Source organism: Elephas maximus, chromosome 4, assembly GCF_024166365.1.
Source record: "Elephas maximus indicus isolate mEleMax1 chromosome 4, mEleMax1 primary haplotype, whole genome shotgun sequence".
Lineage (NCBI taxonomy): Eukaryota > Metazoa > Chordata > Mammalia > Proboscidea > Elephantidae > Elephas > Elephas maximus.
This window is the reverse complement of record NC_064822.1, coordinates 48,822,717-48,848,381: the sequence shown is the minus strand read 5'-3', so window position 1 is coordinate 48,848,381 and position 25,665 is coordinate 48,822,717.

Sequence of the window (25,665 nt, the reverse complement as noted above, 5' to 3'; positions counted from 1 at the left end):
GAACATGAAATTCGGTAATGCCTTTCTTGATTGCTTGAGTTTAAAGATAGTATTTCTATGTCATTTTAATCTGATCTAAAGAAACAAATTGGGAGATGCCACAATTTCAAAAATATTGAATATTAATCATGCTGCTAGCTTATTAGAGTGATAGTATATTTCTGAATACTTTCATATTTTCTGAAAAAAGTAAGTTAATAATAAAACCAAAAGTAGTTTTTCTTTCTCCCCCCCAAAAATTCTATTGTGTTTAGGGTACAGGGAACAGATAAATACCCAACTGAAACATACCATCTATTTATGTTCCCCACCGCACCCCCCCCCCCCCCCCCGCAGGGACTTCCTAAGTATTTAAAACTTAAACAACAAACTTAAGGTTAAATGTACTAAACAATCACAAACTTCTCTAGTAACACAAAAATAAAATATAAAGTAAAACTTTTCTTCTTTTTAATCTAGAGAAAATATGCAATATAGAAAATAGAGAAAAGGCCTTGATGGCCATGATTCTTTCCCTTTACACCCTCTTTTTATAATAGTATTTTGTGAGTAGTGCCATCAATTAATTCATCTGAATGTATTTTTCCTCCGGCTTCTACCAAAATGAAATCTTAAAACCTTGTCTTATGCACAGCTTCTAAATTTACTTTGAAATTAGTTAGAACTCAGAAGAAAAGCACATTAGGCAGAAAAATAGCATCCATTCAGGCCAACAAATGCTAATTTTAGCCTATTTCTGGCACTCAAATGTATTTACCCAGTTTCCCTTATCCTTAGTATCCTGCCTAGTAAATTCAGTTATTCTCCTAATTATCTCCTTCACAATTTTTAATCTAAGTCTGTTTCTCAAAGTGAAACCCAGATTCAACAGCATCAGAATCACCTGGAGTGTTTGTTAAACTCTAACTCCTAGGCCCCATCTAAACTACAGAACCAGTATGTCCAGGACTGGGTCCTGAAACTTGGGTGTTTTGTAGGCTTTTGCATAGTTGAGAACTACTGATGTAATACATTTCAGTCCACCCATATCCAGCTGTTTGATCTAACACCAACCAATAACCAGTTGCTGCTAAGTCTATTCCCTCTCACGGTAACCCCACGGGAGTCAGAGTAGAACTGTGCTGCATAGGGCTTTTAATGTTTGATTTGTCAGAAGTCAATCTCCAGGCCTTTCTTCTGAGGTGCCTTCGGGACTCAAATCATCAACCTTTAGGTTAGCAGCCCATCATGTTAACCAGTTTCACCACTCAGGGACTCTGATCTAATACTAGACTAATTGATTATGCCTGTTGAAACCTCTACCTCAAAAACATTAAGGGAGTGATGGTAAATGGTGACTAAAGAAACAACTTATTCCATTCTTCTTTTCAATACCAGTAACCAGTTTTGCATCAAATTAAACCTCAATACGATGAACCACATCCTTGAATTGCTTCCTATTTTAAGTTATTTTACATTTTTTGCAGAACTGAGTAAGTAGACCTCTTGGAAACTCAACATTGTTTTCCCCATCCTCCATCCAGAGGATGCAGGTTTGTGGATAATCTTTGAGTCACTAAAGACATGTTTTATGTGTGGGTGGTTTCTTCTTTGTTTCCCAGAGACTAGTAAAATCACACTGGCTCCAGAGTTTCACCCTCATGCCCTAGCAACAGAGGTCATCAGTAGCACGGAGTCAGTTTTGGATATCTCCCAATCAGAAACAAATAACAGAGACTCCTTTGGGAATCCACTGAGACCACTACAAACCTTCCAATGAACAGTTAAGCTTTGTAGTGTGCCTCCTTGAGAAACAGCTGTTTGTCTAACCTTTGAACTGACCGATACATTAATCTGAAGCATAATTTAGTTCTGTCTGAGCTTCTGGGTATGGCATGAATAGCTGGTTTGCTTACACTTGACCAGTCTCCAAAATAATACTTTTTGTACTTATTTAAAAATAGTCAGTTTTCCTCTTCCCAGTTTAATTATGTATGATGATTTGATAAGGGGATGCCAGAGCTGGTGTAAATTCCTATGCTCTTAGTCTGATAACTTTACCTCTATCTGTTCTTGATCCTGCTATTAGTTACTGATCTTCATCAGAGTCCATAAAACAGCTACTGCCATCTTTGGAGCCTCTTTTCACACCAAAGAGGAGGTTGCGCCTAGGACTTTGCTACCATGAGGAGAGGTTAAGAGGAGGGGCACATATGTACAAACTCCTGTGTTGTGAAGTGGTGCAGTTGTCAAATACCGTTGTAACATTCTACAGGAAAGCCTATTTTGAGGCAGCTTCCTGTGGAGTCTCCTTTTGCGAGTTAGAAGAGGTTTAGAGTATACTAAGCCATCTGATTTTGTAATTTTTTATTGGAGCTAGATTCCTATCAATTCATGGGAAAGAATGAGCGAGTAACCCTAGCAACTGGGAAGATACTTGAGCAACAAATGTGTAACTGAAAGAACACAATCTGATTCTTCTATGATTTGAGGCTAAGGAAATCATAAAATCAGAGAAAAAAAAAAAGGAGCTTATTACTTGAAATAGTTTCTCAAGGAGTTATGAGTAAAAATAAAACAAAAGAAGCAAGAAAACACCACTGCCCATTCTACACAACTGACAAGTAACTAATTCATAAGCACAGGAGCAGCCACAGACTCTGAATATTATGGGATGATAGAAAGACTAGGGAGTTGAGATTTGGGAGACCTAGAGAATAAAGATCCTTAGCTGCTTGCCCAATTTGAATCACAGGCCGTCTTTGTTCTAACTGTGGAGCCACAAGGACTTAGAGGCTTTCCTCAACCTCTCTGTACCTTAGATGCACCATCCATAAAACAGAAATAACAGATTCATCTGTTTTGTAAGATTATAGTGAGTTTTAAAAGAGGTAACACATATAAAGACAGAGACTGGCACAGAACAAATCTCAACAAATATTAGCTGATTCCTTTCTTTCTCCAATTGCATGGCTTTGGGTAAGACATTCCATATTTCTGGAAATTAGTTTTTTTTGCATATAAAATTAGGTGAAGGACTAGACAGTATCCAAAATAATTTCCAGCAATAAAATGCAAATGAATGTCCAAGAAATTTTTAAGTGTTCACATACCTATTAGTTAATATTTATAACATAATAGTAATCACCAACATTTTCATAGTACTTACTGGTTTACACAACACTTTCTCACACTTTGTTTTTATTCTTACAAGAGTCCTTTGATGTAGGTATTATTATATTCCTATTTTGTAGATGGGAAAGCTAAGGCTTAGAAAGTTTAAAACAAGTTGCTCAAGGTTAAAAAACTTTTGCAAGTGAGGTTGTATCCATATTTTTAATATAAATTTAATAACTTTTGTTTTATTTTTGGGTGGCTATATTACAAATTTTTTTTTTTTTTATATATTACAAAAACAGCCCTGGTGGTGCAATGGTTAAAAGCTCAGCTGCTAACCAAAAGGTTGGCAGTTCAAATCCACCAGCTGCTCCTTGGAAACCCTATAGCGCAGTTCTACTCTGTTCTATACGGGAGCTATGAGTCTGAGTTGACGCGATGACAACAGATTCGAGTTTTTTTCTTTGGTATATTAAAAAAATATATTTAAGATAAGCACACACCAAACTTGCATGCAAGGTAAATCCAATTTCCTGTTTTAGATGCTGTGTGAGCTAAAACACAAATAAAAACAGTCCCTGTATTCATGTGGCCTGTTGTTTCTGTCCTCGGTTTCCTCATATTTGAAATAAGGTGGTAATACTAGATAGTTCGGAAACCCTGGTGGTGTAGTGGTTAAGTGCTGCGGCTGCTAACCAAAGGCTCTGCAGTTCGAATCCACCAGGCGCTCCTTGGAAACTCTGTGGGGCAGTTCTACTCTGTCCTACAGGGTCGCTATAAGTCGGAATCGACTGGACGGTACTGGGTTTGGTTTTTGGTTTTGGTTCACTAGGTAATTCAAAGATCCTGTCTAGCCCAAGACTTACAGCTGTCCATTTAAAGCATACCTTTCTCTTACCGTGAGCCTTCTTTGCAACTTACCTTTGCGCTTTCTTCCTTAATGAGTTATGTCCATTCACGCAGACTATGTGTACTGACAAACCGTATCAGTCCCTTCTCGGGAACTGGATGCAAGGACTATGGGATCCCCGAAGAATCAAACAGAGAATGCCTGGAGTAGGACTTACCTCGCTTCAGGCAAAAAGCCTCATATACCTAGGTGCTCTCATTTGTCTAATTGCCATTTTTTTCAGCTGTGCAATTATCATGGTACTTTTTTTCCTATAAGGAAAGCTTATAGCTGAGGGATTATTAAACCTCTTAATAGCTGAGGCATTATTAAACCTCTCTCCTTAGACTATGACGCTTTCATTACTTTTGGCAGGAAGTTTGAAGAAGAGTCTCCTTCTGGGAACTCTGATGATGAAGCACATTGAAACCAATGCAAGTAATGGATGAAAGACAAACCTCCAGGCTTTACCTATGGGCTATGGCTTCAAAATTACATGCAGAAATAAGACTGGTAAGATGAGGACGCTACTATCTGATCTGATTGGGTTGCACACACGAGACACTTAAACACAGTGTTGGCAATCGAAAGCCATTATTTTAATTTATAGAAGCAAAAGAGTAAACAAAAAGATTACTTATAGAAAGCTAACACTAAAAACAGGAACAGAATTGAAGTGAACTGGTCCCCTCCACTCTTGCAAGTACCCAGTACCATTGTCAGGGATGAGCCCACTTATGTCTAAAAGGGGACACGTTGACATTTCTCAAATTACCCATGTCCATTTTTGTGTCACTGGATGGGCATGCCATAGACCAGGTGCCAGCAGGTCTCTCTCTCTCTCTCAATAGGTATCCTGTCAGGTCAGGTCTTTCTCTCACTGTCTCTCTCCATGGCTTTCCTTGTCTGGCTCTGGCCTCCTGTGCTTCCTGATGCTCTCAACCAGCAGCTTCAAGACAACTCTAGGCAAGAGCCAGGATTAGGCCAGCATTATGACAGCTCTTGAGGCAAAACTTTTATAGGCAACTCCTGTAGGGTATATGCCCAAGTCTCTGAGGGTCTCCTCTTGGCTCTAAAGACTGGCCCTCACTTGACCTTGAAATTATAGCTTTCAGTAGAGCTTGTACATCTGCCACTGCCAAAGACAGGCCAGCTTGGCCGTCGTTCTGCCACTTGCTCTGCTCTACTCTCTGCCTGCGTGGGCCTGGACTGCGGCCGCTACCCCTGTTGGCACCCAGCTCCATTGATGACTTCCTGTCCTTAGGTGCCCAGCTGTGTTGGTGACCTCCTACCCAGAGGCACCCAGCTTTGCTCTGTGGGCCAACTCTGACCACCACCATAGCCTGCCATTCTCAGTCTCATGGGTTCTGTTCCTCGCACTGCTGCTGCTGTTTCTCTGACGCTTGGCTCTACTCTGCTTGCCGCTGTTTCTCTCAGTCTTCAGTGTTATCAGTTCAGAGATTTTGCCAGCTCAGTGTCACAGACCTTGACCTGTATGACAGCTCATATAGGAAGTTCTCAGCACAGGCACCCCTGTCTAAAGGACACACTTCCCTCCTGGCTCTCATTGATCAGAAAGCCCCATCTGTTTTTGACAGTCACTGGGAGGGCTCCCCCTACCAGTCCTGCTAAAGATCAGACCAGGCAGGGCTTCCCCAGTGAATCTAGGTAGAGGTCAGAATGACAGGGAGTCAGCCAATCCTGCTAAAGTTCAACTACTTGGGCTCCATCCACCCCAGCCAATCTGTGTCTAAGAAGGAATGCAAGCCAACCAATCCCTTGCAAGGCTCCATAAGGATAGCAAACTGACCAATCCTTTAGCGGATCTTGGACCAACCAATCATTTTGGAAGAATTACAAACCCGGGGCCACGAAGAGCACATTAAAAAAAACCCATTGCACCACACTTCCAATCAGAGAGCTATCATTTCCCATGGAATATCCAGCGTCAAGATCTATAAACCTAGACAATCAGCAACAAAATTCTGTGAAGTCTTGAAATCATTGACTTTTAAGTTTTTGCATATCCTAATTTTCTTTTTTTTTTTTTTTTTAACAACAGTACTGTATTCCTTTTGTCTTTGGGGAGAAGGCCAAAAACCAACCCTATTTTTTAAAATATGGAATCTGTTCTTCTTTCTTCTCTTTTACTTTGAAGTTTCATTTTCACCCTGATCTTGCAGGTGTGTGTTGGTTTGTATTAATCCTGCATGGGGCCTTGGTGCTTTCCTTCGTATTCATAGACTTGACCCATAGACATAGACTTGACATAGAAATTAGTGAAGAGTGGTTTTAAAACTCAACTACATTTATCAGAAGAACCCTTTGCAACTGGGAGATTTACAGATTTTTTTTTTTTTTCTTTAAGCACTATTGCATACACCTTCGTCATCTGCCCAAAAGTGCCAGCCATCAAGGAGAGGCTCATATCAATCAATTATTTTTCTATTTGTTATTTTCTGAAAGACCAATTCATTTCAGCATACACAGATATGCATCTGCTATGTGCTGGGCACTAGGAATAGAAAGATAGTTTGTTACAAATTTTATTATTTATTTATTTATTTTCTTAAATAATTTTTACTGTTTTTCTACATCTTTAAGTGCTGATAAAACACCCTGAAAGCTAGATAGTCATATAAAAACACCTGGTTTATTATAAGCTAATAATCATCATGTTTTGTCATAGTAACATGTCTCTCTCAGGGTATAATTTTACATGAGATAAATGTATAAAGATTTATTTATACTTTAGAGTTCAATTTAACAGGATTTAATAAATATTTTCCCAAATAACAAGAAGCGTAAATACCCATATCAAACTCATACTCATAGTTGTTATAATTAATAACCATCTACTAAACGGTGGACATTACATTAGAAGATTTGTGTCTACAAACATATTTCACTTAATATTTATGACACTCTTAACGAAAACAAAAACAAAAACCAAACCCAGTACTGTCGAGTCAATTCCGACTCATAGCGACCCTACAGGACAGAATAGAACTGCCCCACAGAGTATCCAAGGAGCACCTGGTGGATTCAAATTGCCGACCCTTTGGTTAGCAGCTGTAGCACTTAACCACTATACCACCAGGGTTTCCAGTCTTAATGAAAAAAGTATATTTTCCATTTTTGACAGAAACCTGATTTAGGTAATTTTCCCAAGTCTCACAAGTAATAAGTTACAAAGCTGAGAATAGAAACCATGTTCTTAAATATCATGTCTTCATATTTTCTTCTTTAACGCTATTTTATTAATTAAACTTGTCCTTTGGTACAAAAATATTACTTCTAGGTGTTTGTCTTAAAAATGTAGCTCCAATAACATGGAAAAAATATTAACTATACTTTTCATTTTGATGTTATTATTTGTTATAACAAAAGTTTTGGAAAAAAACATACATCTCTATACAAATATGTGTATTTATGTGTATGTGTAAACATATACACATTTGGTATGTACATTTTATACATATATAGCATAGTGCTTTTTAAGTAAGAAAGAAGGGAAAAGAAACATAAATATCTGCTTCGCAAACTCTGGGTGGGGATGAGATAGAAAGAATAGAGAAAGGAATAAGATTTCTGAGAGTATCTTGCTTTAAAAAATAGTGACTTGAACTATTTTCCATTAAAAAAAATTAAGTTCTATTTAAAAGGATTAATAAAGACAACATGAAATGTGAAGAGAAACAACTAACTAGATATCACATTGATAGCACGGCAACATGGAAAGCCAAAAGAAGTCCAATAACTTTTGAATCCATTACTCTGACTGAACACCCTTAGGGAGGATATATTTTAAGGACAAGAAGTACTACCAGTAAATATTAACCTTCTTCATAGATTATTTTTGGTGGTGTTCAGGAAGTACAAATTCTAAAACAATTTTGTGCGCATTGTAGGATTAAGCAAATAAATTAGTAAATATATTGACAGTGTTAGGAACTGGTGTTCTCACTGTGGAAGAAAAGGAGATACCGAAATGAAACCAGGGAATTAAACAAAAAATCTTGTAAACTATGTTTAATAGTAAATAATGGAAACAACCTAAATGGGTGAACAATGCTACAGATAGGCAATTAAGTACTGTAGAGCTGTATAAAAGAATGTGAAAGTTCTCTATAAGCTTAAGTGTCTTGCAATAGGACAAATACATATTGAGCAATATTATACGGATGAAATTTCCTGGGATCCTTTAAATATCAAAGACATGAAAGACAAAACGGAATTGTTCTAGATTAAAGGAGACAAAAAAGCAGTCATGGCAATCAAATGCAATGCACAATTCTTGATTGGATTTTGGATAATCTTAGATATATAAAATTATGAAAGAGGTTATTACACCACTGCAGGGGCCTATCTATGGAAAATAGGTCTAAGGCAATTAGTGTTAAATTGCTGAATGATGTCTCTCAGCTCACGATGGAAGCTGTGATGGCCAATAGAAACTGCTCATTCGCGCCCAGCCTCAAGTGGTGCCCAGGACGCACACCCTACCTGTTCAACCGTAGTTACGCTTCTGCCTGAGGAAAATTTGAGTATGAATTCTATAATGCATAATACTATAATGTCCATGTTAATTTTCCTAAGTATGATAATGGTATTATGGCCTCAAGGTACATATCTTTGTCATGAGGATAAAGTACTTAGGGGTGAAATGTAATGGAGTCTACAACAGACTTTCACGTGATTCAGGGAAAAATATACGTGGAGACTGAGAGAGAGAGAGAAAAAAATGTGGGGCACGGAAATGAAAAAGGAAACATAGAAAAATATTAATGATTGTGAGTCTAGGTAAAACACATACAAGTGTTCATTTAACTACTTTTGCTAATTTTCTGAAGGTGTGGAATTGTTCAAAATAAAAAATTGCCTTGAGAAGTAAATATTGTCGTATTTGAATGACAAATTTGAATGACAGCTTGGCTGTTATATAAAATTCTAGGAAAAATGTAAAACCGTTATTTTCCTTGAGCACACTGAAAATACTACTTCAATATTTTGCTTACATCTTTTTTTTGCTAATGCTGAAAGTGTTGCAAATCTCTCTCTTCCTCTCTTTTTAATAAGGAATCTGTCCTTTTTTCTTGAAGTTTTTAAGACTTTTTTCTTTGCCTTTGAAGTTTCATTTTCACTCTGTTCTTTGCAGGTGTATGTTAGTTTGTATTAATCCTGGTTGGAGCTTTGTGCACCTCTTCAATCTATGAATTCATTTCTTATTTTAGATCTTTAAAGTTAGGGTTGACTAGTTTAAAACAATCTTTAAATTTATACCTTAACTCTTTAGCTGTGTCTAGTCTGCTGTTTAACCAAATGCTTTTAAAAAAAATCTTTTTAAGATGTTAAATTGCTTTATTACCTTTAGTGATTAGGGTGCATTTTTTTCTGAATATTTACTTATACTATAACTCCCTAATACAGGTCTTCTTTTTTGTGGTGTATAATGTTACATACCACCATGGGTCTGTCAGTTTGTCATATGGTGGTGGTTTTCATGTGGCTATAATGCTGGAATCTATGCCACTGGTATTTCAAATATCAGCAGGGTCACTCATGGTGGACAGTTTTCAACAGAGCTTCTAGACTAAGATAGATTAGGAAGAAGGGCCTGGCAGTCTACTTTTGAAAAAATTGACCAGGGAAAACCTTCTGAAAAGGAGGGAAACATTGTCTGATACAGTTCCAGAAGATGAGCCTCTCAGTTTGGAAGGCACTCAAGATATGACTGGGGAAGAGCTGCCTCTTAAAAGTCAGCCTTAGTGATGTGGATGGAGTCAAGTTTTCAGGACCATCATTTGCTGATGTGGCACAGCTCAAAATGAGAAGAAACAGCTGAAAACGTCCATTAGTAATTGGGACATGAATGTATCAAGTATGAATGTAGGAAAATTGAAAGTCATCAAAAATGAAATGAAAAATGAAAGATCGATACCCTAGGCATTAGTGAGTTGAGACGGACCAATATTGGCCCTTTTAAATTAGACAATCACATGGTCTACTCTGCCAGGAATGACTAATTGAAGAGGAATGATGTTGTATTCATCATCAAAAAGAACATTTCACCTAAAATAGTTCCTATCTACTACCTAATTAGTGAAAACTCCTCTCTCTCCCTCCCTCCCCACTCCTGTAACCATCAAAGAATATTTTCTTCTCTGTTTAAACAATTTTTTGTGTTCTTATAAGAGTGGTCTTATACAGTATTTGTCCTTTTACAACTGACTGATTTCGCACAGGATAATGCCTTCCAGATTCCTCCATGTTATGAAATGTTTCATGGATTCATCATTGTTCTTTATCGATGTGTAGGTGAAGGGAAAGACAGCACACAATACAGGAGAAGTCAGCACAACTGGACCAAACCAAAAGCAAAGAAGTTTCCTGAATAAACTTAAAAAAAAAAAAAAAGAACATTTCAATATCTATCCTGAAGTAGTATACTGGCAGTGATAGAATAATATCTATATGCCTACAAGAAAGACCAGTTAATATGATTATCATTCAAATTTATGCACCAACCACTAATGCCAAAAATGAAGACATTAAAGATTTTTATGAACTTTTCAGTTTGGAATTGATCAAACATACAATCAAGATGCATTGATAATTACTGGCAATTGGAATGTAAAAGTTGGAAACAAAGAGGGATCTGTAGTTGGAAGATATGGTGTTGGTGATAGAAATGATGCTGGAAATTGTATGATAGAATTTTGAAAATACGTTTTTTCAACAATATAAATGGCATCTGGTGAGGTCCAATACACATGGACCTCACCAGATGGAAAAAACAAGAATGAAATCGACTACATCTGTGGAAAGAGACAAAGGAAAAGCTCAATATCATCTGTCAGAACTAAGCCAAGGACTGACTGTGGAACAGACCATCAGTTGCTCTTATGCAAGTTCAAGTTGAAGCTGAAGAAAATTAAAACAAGTCCACGAGAACCAAAGTATGGTCTTGAGTATATCCCACCTGAAATTGAAGACCATCTCAAGAATAGATTTGACACATTAAGCAGTAACAATGGAAGACCAGATGAGTTGTTGGATGGCATCAAGGACATCATACATGAAGAAAGCAAAAGGTCATTCAGAAGACAAGAAAGAAAGAAAACACCAACCTGGATGTCAGAAGAGATTCTGAAACTTGCTCTTGAACTTAGAGTAGCTAAAGCAAATGGAAGAAATGATGAAGTAAAAGAGCTGAACAGAAGATTTCAAAGGGAGGCTCAAGAGACAAAGTAATATAATGTGCAAAGACTGGGAGCTAGAAAACCAAAAGGGAAGAACATGTTAGACATTTCTCAAGCTGAAAGAACAGAAGAAAAAAATTTAAACCTTGAGTTGCAATACTGAAGAATTCTATGGGCAAAATAGTGAATGATCCAGGAAATATCAAAAGAAGATGGAAGGAATACTTGGAGTCACTGTACCAAAAAGAATTGGTCGGTGTTCAACCATTTCAGGAGGTAGTATACGATCAAGAACAATGGTATTGAAGGAAGAAGTCCAAGCTGCCCCGAGGCATTGATGAACAACAAGGCTCCAGGAATTGACGGAATACCAACTGAGATGTTTCAACAAATGGATACAGCTCTGGAGGAGCTCACTCATCTATGCCAAGAAATTTGGGAAGACAGCTACCTGGTCAACTGACTGGAAGAGATCCATATTTGTGCCCATCCCAAAGAAAGGTGATCCAACAGAATGCAGAAATTATTAAACAATATCATTAAAATCACACTGAATTAAAATTATGGTGAAGATAATTCAAAAATGGTTGCAGCAGTACATCAACAGGGAACTGCCAGAAATTCAAGCCAGATTCAGAAAGGGTTGTGGAAGAAGAGATATCATTGCTGATGTCAGGTGGATCTTGGCTGAAAGCAGAGAATATGAGAAAATGTTTACCTGTGTTTTATTGACTATGCAAAGGCATTCAACTGTGTGGAGCACAACGAATTATGGATAACATTGTGAAGAATGGGAATTCCAGAACACTTAATTGTGCTCATGTGGAAACTATACACAGACCAGGAGGAAATCATTCCAACAGAACAAGGGGAATCTTGAATGGTTTAAAATCAGAAAAGGTATGCATCTGGGTTGTATCCTTTCACCATACTTATTCAATATGTATGCTTAGCAAGTAATCCAAAAAGCTGGACTGTATAAAGAACAGGGCATCAGCAATAGAGAAAAACTCATTAACAACCTGCAATACGCAGATGACACAACCTTGCTTACCGAAAGGGAAGAGGACTTGAGGCACTTACAGACTGATGAAGATCAAAGACCACAGCCTTCAGTACGGATTAGACCTCAACATAAAGAAAACAAAAATCCTCACAACTGGGCCAGTGAGCGATATCATGATAAATGGAGAAATGATTGAAGTTGTCAAGGATTTCATTTTTCTTAGATCCACAACCAACACCCATGGAAGCAGCAGCCAAGAAATCAAAGGACGTATTTTATTGACCAATCTGCTGCAAAAGACCTCTTCAAAGAGTTAAAAAGCAAAGATGTCACTTTGGGGACTAAGATGCACCTGACCCAAGCCATGATATTTTCAGTCGTCTCCTGTACCTGTGAAAATGGACTATGAATAAGGAAGACTGAAGAGTTGATGCCTTTGAATTATGGTGTTGACCAAGAATATTGAATATACCATGGACTGCCAAAAGAATGAATTAATCTGTCTTGGAAGAAGTACAGCCAGAATGCTCCTTAGAAGTGAGGATGGCAAGACTTCTTCTCATGTACTTTGAACATGTTATCAGGAAGGATCAGTCCCTGGAGAAGGACATCATGCTTGGTAAAGTAGAGGGTCAGCAAAAAAGAAGACCTTCAGTGAGATGGACTGACACAGTGGCTGCAAAAATGGGTTCAAGCAGCAACAACTGTGAGGATGGCACAAGACTGGGCAGTGTTTCATTCTGTTGTACGTAGGGTTGCTATGAGTCAGAGCCTACTTGATGGCACCTAATAACAACAATCATTCTTTTTCAGCTTCCTTACTTCATCCCTTAAATATTGTTATGCTATATGGTCCTGTTCTTAGCCATTTCTCTTTCTACTCAGCACAATGTTCCTGTGTTTCCTCTCTTTGTTCTGACTTCCAGCTCTTATCTCTAACCTTTTTCACTTTGTGACCTCATTTATATAACTCTATTTGCATATCCACTTTCTCCAGAAAACTGACAATCATCTCTGAATCTGCTTTCCATTTTTTTCATTCTCATGTGTTTTTCATCTCAGTGAGTGGCATCACTTAGATTAAAGAAAAACACACACACACACACACACACACACACACACACACACACACACACACACAAAATGTAGGCCATATTCACGACATACCTTTCTCGGCATCTAATAGTAAACCAGTGAAACCTCCAATCTCTCTCTCATAATAACCCCCAGTAACATATCTCTGGCCTCCATCATTTCATTTACTCCCTCTCCTATGTGTGTGTGTATATATATACGTAGTTCTTCTTCTCCTTCCTCTTTTTAATGATAAGCTCATCTTCAATGCAGTTTTCTTTCCATAGGAGTCTTCTATGCCCTGGGTTGTGAAAATGCATTCCCAGTACAGTTTTATATTCGATTTTTCTGTGGCAGCAGGAAATTAACCAGTCTCTGACCAGTTCTGCTATTAATATTTCATTCCCAGATTTACTTACTTATGCATGATGTGAATTTGGATTTGATACCTGCTGTAGCACCAGTTTGTGTTTCCCATTGTTCAAGGATGAATTCTTTCTACCCAGACCTCAGGCAGATCACATGTTTCTTTGCAGCTTCCCCAGATGCATAGAGCTTTTTAGCGTCTGCTTCAAAGACAACCATATTGTGGCTCTTATCTTATGCCAGTAATTCAGTTCCAGATCCCCACATCTATAGGGCCTATGATCCTGACTACTATTCTTGAAGGTTGTAGAACTCCAGCCTCCGAAGTCAATGCAAAGAAATTTACCACATGGGACGTGGACAGAAAGAGGTCCAGAGGAAAGATTAAAGGCGTCAAGGTTCTCAAATGAAGTAAAAATATTTTACCTAACAGGTTTTACAGAGATGAGGAGCATAACTTCATTCATCATCCATATGTATAGTTTTATATCCCCTTTTCCGCTCCCGCCACTTGTAAGGAAGCAAAACTGATTGGGTTACTCATGTTTATGGAAAGACTAATTTTTCAGTGCATAAAGGCACATTAAAAGCACGATGTGCTCCCCCTCTCCCAGGAATTTATTTCCCTTTTCTAGTAATGAGGTTTATATGAGATCTGCCATGTTCTTATGGTTCCTGCCTCCCTGGCCATAAGTTGTTTTTAGAATTGCAACTGTTTAAAGGCATCCATATCCACACTCTGTTTTGAGGTGAAAGCACAAAACATTTAAGCCATTTGAAGAAGCTCTAGAGAATAAGGCAATATATACAAAGAGGAAAAGGAACCAAAGAGTATCTTGGTGTCATATACGTAAATGAAGACACCATCTTCAAAGTGGATTGTCCAGCTCCTGCTGCCCCAGCTCCAGCCACGTGGATTAATGATAAACCACTCAACCAAGCCCTTCTCAGACTCCTGACCCCACAAAGTCATGTGCCAAATAACTGAGCCAGTAAGATTTCGGGTAGTTACACAGCAGTGGATAAATGATAATACTTTTAAAAAGGGCCTTTATGGAAGTATTATTTAAGACTAAAAGACATATTGGCTCACTGATACCAGCTTTTCAGCTCTAAACCTCAAGGAGAGGTGTAGGTGACAGTGCTTAACCATACTGTAGTTCAGTGATAGTTAACCAAAGAAATTCTGTTAAGTGGCAAATGAATAAATTTCTCATCTCATTGAAGATTGACAAGGTCTCTTGAAATTCTGAGAAGACCACACCTGGATGCTGAATTCAGTTTGAGGCATCTAAGCCCCAGACAGTTTGGAAGAAGTTCAGAGAAGCGTAATCCCAACTCTAACCCATACCACCCCCAATTAAAAAAAAAAAAATCCCAGAAACCCAGCAACACCATCCTACCCCACACATAAAGCCACAGCGATGAAAGAAAGGAAGGTCTGGCTAGAGATAAAAGACAAGGCATGTAACTAATGACATGAAAATATACCTCAGGGCCAGCAACTGGTAGCTACAGGAAAGCTATGATCTGAAGTTAGAAATATTTGAAAGTCATTTTGCACCAGCAATAGAACAACTTCTTATGAGGCTTTACTAATAAGGTAAAAATATATATGTGTGTGTATGTGCGTGTGTGTGTATGTAGTTTCTTCTACCCTACATTAACAAAATTAGAGCAAAAATCATTATGAAAATGACCATATTCATATTTTTTCTTCTTCGTAGCTATTGCTGCAGCTAAGACACATTATTTACTACCAGTAAAAGTCCAAAGAAAATAATTTTAATGATGCTTCTAAGTTAATCACACTTTAAGCATGCACAATAAAAATTACATAAATATATTTTATATTAACATACACTTAATAGGCATGCATGTTGTATTTTTTTAAAACCTATTTCCTTAGGTTTTTTTTTTTTTTTTCATTTTGATCATTTGTGTGCTTTGTTTGGATCTTTAAAAATTGGACGACAATCACCTTATACTTTTTTATTCTTACATTATCAATTAACATATAATAAATGCCAACTCTATCATAATATAGGTTTTGACAAATGCTTAATGTCATTTGTCCACCACTGCAGAATGATACAGAGCAGTTTCACTACTCTAAAAATGCTCTGTGCTCCACCTATTAAACCTTCCTCTGGCCATCCCAAACCCCATAGCAACCACTGATCTTTGCACTCTCTGTAATTTTGCATTTTCCAGAATGTCATATGTTGTTGTCCTTAGTAACCATTGAATCAATTGTGACTCAGAATGACCCCGTGTGTTACAGAATAGAAGTGCTGTATGTCATTTTTCTTGGCTATAATTTTAACTGAAGAAGATCACCAGGACTTTTCTTCCGTGGTACCACTACATAGATTGAACCGCCAACCTTTAGGATTGCAGGAGACTGCAAACTGTTTGCACTACCTAGGGATCTTTAGGTCATATAGTTGGAATCATCATATGTCGCCTTTTCAGGCTGGCTTCTTTCACTTAGTAATATGCATTTAGAGTCAACTAAACTAAATTGGCATGGATTCCTGATGAATGCCCCATATTTCTCTGAGCACTAGGCCCAAGGCAACCCTTGAAGTACTTCCGTTTATGGATCAACATTCCTGTGCCATATATGCTGATTTTCTGCAAAAAAAAATGGTAGCCACAGAGTGAAATATGGTCACTGTTTCTTGATTTACACACGCATACCACTCATATGAGGTATTTGTGGGTGTAACGGCTTTTTGCTAATGATTGGAGGTGAGAAAGGAGTATTTATGTCATGATAACACCAATCAGTTGATTAACTTTCCATTAGGATGATGGATATGGAGACATGCTGCCTTTATCTCTCTTCAAGGAAGATGTGGTTGTCCCAGGTGCTGAGAGGGTGGTCACTGGACAGCCTCCAGATGTCAACCTTTTCAGAGACTAACTGCCCCAGATGCAGAGAGCTACCCGCCCACCTACGTTCCCTTCCATATGGGTGGATTTGAACCATCAATCTTTTGGCTAGTAGTCAAGTGCTTAACCATTCGTGCCATCCAGGGATTTCAGAAGGGACCCTAGAGTTCATCTAATTCAATTCTGTATTCAATCTACACATGCATCCACACAGCTTCCAGCAAATTATCATCTCAATTTATATGTAGTGAAATGTAATTTGCTATCTCAACAAGCAACTCATTTCAATTTCAGATCATTCTAATTGTCATTTTTTTTTTTATTAAGCCCAAAACTCTCTCCCTACAACTTCTTCCTGCTCTCCTAGTTATACCTTATGAAGAACTGTTTTCTACATGAACAGTGCTCAGAGCTATTTTGTTTCCAAATAGATAGTTATTTTTTTCCATATCAACAAAATATTTTCCAAACTAAATGCATCTCTTTTTTTTTCCTTCAACTTTTTTACTTCAGAAACCATGGATTTGACTGTGCTCATATGATTGATTATCATAAACTGTGAGATGATATATTTACATTTTCAAATACGCCTTTGTCTTTCTCTTAACCGATTTTTTCCTGATGTTTATTTAAAAAAAATTCAAAGCAACAGTTTCTCTGATTGAACAAATTATAGATTGATAATCCAACAAAACTTCCCTGCTACCTAGATATTATTATACATTCATGTTCAACATTATTTACAAAAAAAAAGTTAATGTGTTTATTTTTATACTAACTGTCAGGAAAATAGTGTTTGAAAAGTAAAAAACATATCCAGGAAAAATAATGAGAATTTTGTTTTTCTCATTATTTTCATTAAGGCAGTTTTTAAATTGCTCTTGAGTATGTTAGTTATTTCTCTGGTATTTTAAATGGTCAAAGCCCACAGCATACAAATGATATTTGAATGTAATGAGGTTTTCTTTCTAAGATATAGTTCTTGTTATAAAAACATGAATGATAGTAGCAATGAATAGAAGATGTTAATAATTATTCTTAATGGTTAATTCTAAGTTTAATAATTAACATAAAATTGCAAAAAGAAACATTTGATCATGTATAATGTGTATACTGTAAAGCAACATTGCATAATCAGTCCAGAGGAAGTTAATGAGTGCCCATTTGAAATCCCTACTCACTTATGTTTATGCTTATTTTAGTATATAGCAATTAATAAAGTAGTTGGTAATAAGGAAATGGAGTATGTAAATAGTTCTGCATATGTAAGCCCCTAGGATGAAATTTGCTTTGGAAAAATGATTCTTACATGCCACATTTTTAAGAGGCCAAGTTTAGTACATCCATTTCAGCTACCAGAAACAACTTTTATGGAATGGATTCAAGACTCTCATTTTCTATTAAAGAAATTAACATGCTTCTCCACTTTGAGCTTAAGAGAGCACTAACAACAACATATTTTGGCATAAAGAGAAAAATGCTACCACTTTCTAGATTGCATTTACTTGATGTATCTTTTATTCTAATTCTTAGCTGCAGAGCATAAAACAATTTTCATTTTCAGTGCAGATATTTCAGAGAAAGAATAGACTTAGGATGCCATATTATACAAGATCAGCCAACTACTATCATAAACAACTCCAAAATCTTAGCATATATATAAAATAATGATTTATTTCTGGCTATGAGAATGTCTAATGCAGGTTTGATGTGGGGAGGGAGGGCTCTGCTCCATGTGATTATTCTATTTATCTTCTGTTCGAGGATATGTGAAGGTCTGTCTTAGGATGGGTTCTCTAGAGAAGCAAAACCAGTAAAGTGTATAAATATATATGTATATATAGAGAGATGTATATCAAGGAAATGGCTCACATGGTTGTAAAGGCTGGAATGACCCAAGACTATGGGTCAGGATAGAGGCTTCTTCTGATTCACGTAGGCACAGGGGCTGGCGAATCCAAGATCTGCAGGTCAGACAGTAGGGCTCTTACTCACAGGCTGTGAAGGTCAATGAATCCCAAGATTGGTAGGCAAGACTGCAGGTAGGCTGCTAGCTCAAGTCCCAAGATCTGGAGGTCAGATGAACAGGAGCCAGCTGCAGGATCCAGCATGAGCAAAAAGCCCCCTAACTCTGCCAGAATGTTCACTTATATTCAATGCAGACCACACACCCAAGGAAACTCCCTTTTGACTGACTGGCTACTCACAGCAGATCCCATCATAGGGGTGATCACATATCAGATCTCAACAAGGAAGTGATCACAACCTTATACGACTGCCAATACACTGAGAATCATGGCCCAGCTAAGTTGACACACAATTTTAACTATCACAAGGTCACAGAGTAGATGTTAAGGACCAGGCCTGGAAGTATCAATTTGTCTCCATCACAAATTGGTTTTTGGGCAAATGTTTCCCTCACTTATTTTTTGCTATAATTTCATGACCTAACTCCCTACCTCACACCATATCCCTTGCATCAAACTTCATTGCAACCTTGGTCTATCCTATCTTCCTAATCCCCAATCAGTTTACAAGGAGAATTGAAAACAAGGAGGACCATTCAGTATTATTTAGGAATCAACAACTGACACAACCTTGGAACAGCCGAATAGTCAGATGGTCTTCAGAAAAGTGTATTTCTCACTCACCAACTCTCTCCTAGTTATCACTAACATTACTTCCACAACCACACCCACCATCACAAAGCATGCCCACACATACAAGCACACGCATCTCACCCACAGCTCAAAAGAAAACACTAAAGATGAATTCTATTGCACTCCTTCACACTACCTATCTCTTAAACCCCATGACTGTGGTCCTATTGCAAGAAATATATTTGCGGCAGGCTATTAGTTTCTCTCTTTCTACAACCTACAACCTATTCTTTCCACAGCAGCAAGAGTAATATTTTGAAATTATTCATGAGATTTCATCAAAGTCTGTTCAAAATTCTGGAATAAAATTCAAACTCTACTATAATCTACAAGTTCCTATGTTATCCAAACTCTGCATAGCTATCCAAACTCACCTCTTAACACTCTTCTTCTGAATTACTCTGCTGTCTCCATAAAGTATTTTCTGTTTGAATAGTCTTACCACAGGGCCTTTGCACTTACTCTCAGATCTCACTTCTTTTGGGTTTTTGTCTAAATATCATCTCCTCAGAAAGACCACTCTCGATGACCCTATTTACATAGCTTCGTGGTTCTACCCATTATCCTAATCCTTTTTCATTATAGAACTTACAGTTAATCATATGTTTACTTGGTCATTTTTGAGTCCCTCACTAAAACATTATGTCCGTAATGACAACAGACTTTCCTGTCCTATTTTCTGAACCTAAAGTAGTGCCAGCACATAGTGGTTACTCAATGTGTGTGTATTTAATAAATTAATGGATGAATCAATAAATGAAGAATGGGGCATTTTAATAGTATTTTGCCAAGTGACTACTAATCATAGGACATTCAAGGCCAAAAGAATACAATTAGCAAAAGCATATTAATTGGGGAGGAAGTTTAAGAAAAGGTAGCTAAAACGAACACATTTTTCTAATATTCTTAAGTGATTTGCTAGGTTTAGGAAATAAAATAAATTGCATAACTTTTAATTAGAAGAATGCATTACTCTTTTATCTTGTACTGGATTAAGCAATTTTTTAATATTCATTTTCAAGGATGGTCTTAAATTCATACTTACAGTATATTTTAACCATTATGTAATTCAGTCATTACACATAGCCAAAATACAATTATATATCATCCTATCTCCCTTTAGTAAATTACAGAATAGAAAATGCACCAAGTTCTACTTGATATAAAGCATGTTTTTTATTATTATAAAATGCTGTAATTTATAATATCACACATTTTATTCTAAATAGACCTAATAAAAATTAAGATTTACAACATGAATTTTTACTTGAACTTTACACTAAATATTATTTTATATACTTGATGATATTAGAGTTTTCTTACCTCATCTTGCTGATGAATTATAAATTTCCTATATAGGTACAAAAAATACTTATGCTTCCAAACTTCAGTAGCGTTAAATGGTAATAATTGTAAGATTACAGATTGGAGGAGTTTTCATTTGCTGTGCAACCTGAAAATAATAAAAGACAAAAAACTGCTTTCAACTTTGATTTGTGACTGAGTAATCCTCACTACTTCAGTTTTTGGGTCGCATAAAATACACATGATAACTAACACTCTAACACTACAAACCATAGTTTTCTTTGTCAGATAGTTTTATAATAGTAAATTGCATTAGTACTGGAAATGTAAAGGAATTTCTTGCCTTAATCATGTTGCCTGCATTGACATCAATTTTTGCATGTTTCTTCTACATGTGAAATAAATGTTTCCTTCAGCATTTGTTAAATTGATGAATGATTAATCTCTTTTAATGACAGGGATCCCGGGTATTTTCAGATTTGTCTCAAACTTCAGCAAAGTGAACTTTATTGGCAGTGAATTCATCTGTCACAGTACGAGGGGCTGCAACCATTTGTGTTGACTTCAGGGTAAGCTTAGCTACTATGGTTTCTTGCTGCTAAAATTCTTCCAATACGTTCTGTATTGGCGGTGAATTCCAAATCATTAACATAAAAGCCTGTGAGGTGAATGCCACTGTTCACATGCTTTCAAAGGCCTTATCCATTACCAAATTGACAAGTTTTCCAGGTTGCAATAAAGACCAATGATCTTCAGATTCCAACCATCCAGCTCCCTTGTTCTCACTGATTTTGTGGCACATTTCATGAAATACTGAGTTCTATTGGACTGTAATTGTTTATGCCGTATTAGAACCTTTTGGACTATTTAGCCCTTTAAACCCAGAAAGGTGACATATGGCTTATTGTGAACAAAGGCATCTTAACTTGGGTAGAGCTTATTTCTCGCTTAACACAGATGCCGTCTAACTTGTAGTAAAAACACAACCATTTTTCTTGGTCTGTGCTTTTGTCATTTATATCTATTGGGCAGCAAATGTGGCTTTTTGTTAAAACTCTTTGCCATCCTCCAGGCTTCTTCCAGAATATTTTCAGATTAAGTTCTGAGCAGCTGTCCATCTTGGGGCATGGCTCCCTCCTGATCTTCCTCATCACGCTCTACTGATCAGACTTCCTTTGAACTTGGCCCTGATGCCTATATCAGCTCACTTGCCTTTTTTAAACCTATCACACAAATCACTTGGTATATGATGTATGAATGAACTAAAGTTTTTATTACCTTAGGTTACCTGATAACACAGACAGTAACTGAGACAGAAGGAGAGGAAATGGCCTTGCTGGAAGAGAGAGAGAAATTGATACAGTGCTTAGTCATGAATGCTCAAATTTAAAAGAGAAAGTTACAGAGTAGTTGTTGTCAAAAGGAGGTAAGTACATAAATACTCATTCAACTTAACTACCTAAAAATCTCCAAAAGAAGTGAATGGCAGATAAGGTTAATGGTATTTTGATATGGATTTTTATGATGTTTTGCCCACAGTGGCTAATTAGAATACAATCAGTGTCATTTTTTTTTAAATGACACTCTAAATCTGTAATTTTCACAGTCAATAACTTCTACCAAATGGAACATGTCCAATAGCCTATGAAACATCTAGCTGGCTCAAGAAAGGTGGTTTTTCAAATACTCATAGAGTGTCTTAATCTTGGTCTTCTGTAGCAGAGCCTGAGACAAGGATCAAAGTGTTGACACTATTTGCAAAGTCCCAGTCTAGAGTGGTGAGGGTGAGGAGCAGGGAGGAAGTGAGGCAATTAAAGACAAAAAACAATTAACTATGATGACAACTCCCATAATACGAGCCATGAAGATACAAACTGATCGCTCTGAAGGTGTTTGCTTGACATGTAGGATTTCTCTGAAATGTTTGCAAGAAGAAGCCATTCCACACAGCAGTCCATGAAAGGGGAAAGAAGGTGTCTTAGTCATTTAGTGCTTCTATAACAGAAACACCACAAGTTAATGGCTTTAACAAAGAGAGATTTATTCTCTCACAGTCTAGGGGGCTGGAAATCCAAATTCAGAGCATCAGTTCCAGGGGGAAGGCTTTCTCTCTCTCTGTCAGCTCTGGAGGAAGGCCCTTGTCATAAATCTTCCCCTAAACTAGGAGCTTCTCAGCACAGGTACCCTGGGTCCAAAGGACACATGCTTATGCTTTTCTTTCTTGATGGTGTGAGGCATCTCCTCTCTGCTCACTTCCCTTTCATTTTATCTCTTGTAAGATAAAAGGTGGTGCAGGCCATACCCCAGGCAAACTCTCTTTATGTTGGGTCAAGGATGTGACCTGAGCAAGGGTGTTACATTCCACCCTAATCCTCTTTAACATAATCTAATCTTGCCTCATTAAGCCCAGAGATTATGATTTACACTACAAAATCACAAAATGGTGGACAATCATACAATACTGGGAATCATGGCCTAGCCAAACTGATACATATATTTTGGGGGAACACAATCCATGACAAGAGGGAAAATTTATCAGCTTAGTTTATTCCAGCCTTCCATTTCCCATTGTCAAAATTTCCCCTATGGAAAGTTAACTCGTACAAGTATCCAGATTGTGCCATCTATCCCTTTGTCAATTGCTCAGGCAACCAAACATCATGCTAGGTGGTGGGGCATCTCACCAAATCTTGGAATTGAGGGACAAATCAGTATGGAGAAGTTGTTGACCATTAGAGAAAGTTAAGGGGAAATACTATTCATGAGGTTTTCACTGGCTAATGCTTTTCAGAAGTAGACTGCTGGGTCCTTCTTCCTAGTCTGTCTTAGTCTGGAAGCTCAGCTGAAACCTGCCCTCCATGGGTGACCCTTCTGGTATCTGAATACTGGTGGCATAGCTTCCAGAATCACAGCAACACACAGGCCCCCAGAGTACGACAAACTGACAGACACAATTGTAAGGATGGCTCAGGACCCGGCAGTGCTTCATTCTATTGTGCACAGAGCCGCTATGAGTTGGAACCAACTTGATGGCACCTAACAACAACAAAGGGCAAATGAGAAGTCTACAGTGTTTACATGCAATAGAGTTCTCCACCCCTACTAAGCATATCAATTTATGACCTCTCAGTATGTTTTTTTTTTTTTTTATGTTAGCTCACTGAGGAAGAGACGACATGGTGGTCCACAGACCTGTGAGATGACCTCAAACTAGAATTGTATTTTCACTTGATCTCCTTAAGCCCCCATTGTCATTGGAGAAGTGTGGTGGCATTTCAGATCTCCAGGTATCTTTGTCATCTCAAACTCCATATCTTATAGCCTCTAAATAATCTTCATATTTCCCACTACCCAGTACACAGTTACCTTGGCAAATGGCTACATGATTATTTTGGGAATAATTGGAGAAATATTCACTGCATATATGTGCTTTGGAACTGCACAATCTCCTTCCTCAATTTAACCCAGCCTACACTTCCTTCAAAGTGGGTACCAACCTGAGTATATGACATAGCTCGTATTTAAAAACTGGTCAGTAGCCATCGTTTCCCATTGCAACAACTGTCATTAGCTGTGTGTTAAACTGCTCTTAATTTTTTTCCGATTGCATAAATCATGTAGCAGCCTAGTTAGCTATCTACCTTCTCACCCCCGGAAACACCATGATCTGTTAGCTGCCACCGTTGAGTCTTTGTGGTCAAGGCCCTGTTTGCCAGTCTGGCCTCACTGCCCTTTGTAGTGATTATATCCGTCTTGCTTCTGGTGATTAACTGCCCTTACTTGGATTATGGTTAGAATTGTGTCCCCCAAATATGTGTGTTGTTAATCCTAACCCTTATTCTTGTGGTTATAAACCCATTTGGGGATGAGTTTTCTTTGTTATGTTATAAAGGCAGTATTAATGCAGGATGTGTCTCTTTTGACATATAAAAGAACAGATTAAGTGAGCAAGCAAGCAGAAATGAAGGAAGATAGATGCCAAGCCACATGAAGATCACCAAGGAGCCCAGGAACAGAAGCTGAGAAGAAACAAGGAGCTTCCTCCAGAGCCAGCAGAGAAAGAAAGCCTTCCCCGAGAGCCAGTACCTTGAATTCAGACTTATAGCCTCCCTTAGCTGTGAGAAAATAAATTTCTTTCGCTAAAGCCACCCACTTGTGGTATTTCTGTTATAACAGCACTAGATAATAAGACACTTGGCCTCTGCATTTCCAGAATCCCATCTTTCCTATAGAGATTAGGGAAGCCAGGTCAATGTCATCATTAAATACTAAAAATCTCATTCTAGAGGATAATCATTACTAAGCTCTCAAAGACTCTAGCACTCTGCTTCAACCTCCAATAGTGCATTTCCTTACTGCCCTAATGAACAGAGGATCCTTCGTCACATCACTTGGTCACATAGGGAGGTCCTTGAACTATACATAGAAAGCCATTATAACATTTATAATGTTTTAAGATTATAACATTTTCATATATTAGAACTTTCTGTACCCCTCTTTAGCCTTTTACTGAAGAAGTTTTTGCATGTCTGCTTTGTTTACTCTTGGCCATCATTGAGTCCAGGTTTCTAGGTGCAAACTCAGAAAACCATTGGGCCTAATTCCAATAGTCCTTTCTGAAGTGTTAAATCCCAATTCCTGAGACTCTGAGCCTATCTAGTCTTATATTCCACCTTCCTTCCTAGTTTAAAGCCTCAAGACCCAAACCCATACATACTTCTCAGTGTCTTGCAACTGTATATATTAGCCAGATACTATTACTTTTCCAATATAGATTATTTCTTCTTGGAGTATAGCTTTGGCTTCCGCTTAATAGGGTATGCTGAGAGCAGACTTTGATCATGGCCTGTAGGTAATGTGGGGTGATGAGGGCATATTGTAAAAACAGTAAGTGTCATTTTACAGGGCACCTGCCTCTTGTGAGGTCATTGCATCATCTTCAGAAAAGGGGAGACTGAAGCATGTTTTCTGACAATGGAGAGAGGCTATTCTTTGAGATTCTTTATTGTCAGGTTCCATCCACCCATCGTCCCCATCTCAGGTGTCAGTGTCCCACTCGCTCTGAAAGGCCTAACTTTGTCATAGAAAAAATAGCAAGTTCAGAACTTAGAGTCCTCTGACTTTCTGATTAAGTATTAATTTGGAAAGTAATTTTTTTTTTATGTAAGG